The 1,249-nt window shown below is 33.6% G+C and overlaps 1 long non-coding RNA gene across 1 annotated transcript in view; it reads right to left on the minus strand.

Moving 5' to 3' along the window:
• Nucleotides 1-1,249, minus strand: part of LOC138945968 (uncharacterized) — a 98,032-nt gene that overhangs the window by 64,758 nt on the left and 32,025 nt on the right. The gene's annotated exons all lie outside the window — the stretch shown is intronic.

A 1,249-nucleotide genomic window follows, 5' to 3' on the forward strand; every position in this document is an offset into this window, starting at 1 on the left:
CTTTTCTGTACCTCTCTTCGTTTTAACTTTGTGAGCGTGTTTTTAATCCAAACATATCATATCTATATATTTTTGGAATCAGGAACCGACAAGAAATAAGATGAAAGTGTTTTTAAATTGATTTCGAAAAAAAAAATTTGATCATAATTTTTATATATTTAATTTTCAGAGCTTGTTTTTAATCTGAATATAACATATTTATATGTTTTTGGAATCAGCAAATGATGGAGAATAAGATAAACGTAAATTTGGATCGTTTTATAAATTTTTATTTTTTTTTACAATTTTCAGATTTTTAATGACCAAAGTCATTAATTAATTTTTAAGCCACCAAGCTGAAATGCAATACCGAAGTCCGGGCTTCGTCGAAGATTACTTGACCAAAATTTCAACCAATTTGGTTGAAAAATGAGGGCGTGACAGTGCCGCCTCAACTTTCACGAAAAGCCGGATATGACGTCATCAAAGACATTTATCAAAAAAATGAAAAAAAACGTTCGGGGATTTCATACCCAGGAACTCTCATGTCAAATTTCATAAAGATCGGTCCAGTAGTTTAGTCTGAATCGCTCTACACACACACACGCACACACACACACACACGCACACACGCACGCACACACGCACATACACCACGACCCTCGTTTCGATTCCCCCTCGATGTTAAAATATTTAGTCAAAACTTGACTAAATATAAACAAGTCGCGTAAGGCGAAAATACAATATTTAGTCAAGTAGCTGTCGAACTCACAGAATGAAACTGAACGCAATGCAACGCAGCAAGACCGTATACTCGTGGTCCACCGCTCACGGCATAGGCAGTGAAATTGACAAGAAGAGCGGGGTAGTGGTTACGCTATGCTGCATAGCACGCTTTTCTGTACCTCTCTTCGTTTTAACTTTCTGAGCGTGTTTTTAATCCAAACATATCATATCTATATGTTTTTGGAATCAGGAACCGACAAGGAATAAGATGAAACTGTTTTTAAATTGATTTGGAAAATTTAATTTTGATAATAATTTTTATATATTTAATTTTCAGAGCTTGTTTTTAATCCGAATATAACATATTTATATGTTTTTGGAATCAGCAAATGATGGAGAATAAGATAAACGTAAATTTGGATCGTTTTATAAATTTTTATTTTTTTTTACAATTTTCAGATTTTTAATGACCAAAGTCATCAATTAATTTTTAAGCCACCAAGCTGAAATGCAATACCGAAGTCCGGGCTTCGTCGAAGATTAC

This window comes from Littorina saxatilis, linkage group LG13 (assembly GCF_037325665.1).
Source record: "Littorina saxatilis isolate snail1 linkage group LG13, US_GU_Lsax_2.0, whole genome shotgun sequence".
Classification (NCBI taxonomy): Eukaryota; Metazoa; Mollusca; class Gastropoda; order Littorinimorpha; family Littorinidae; genus Littorina; species Littorina saxatilis.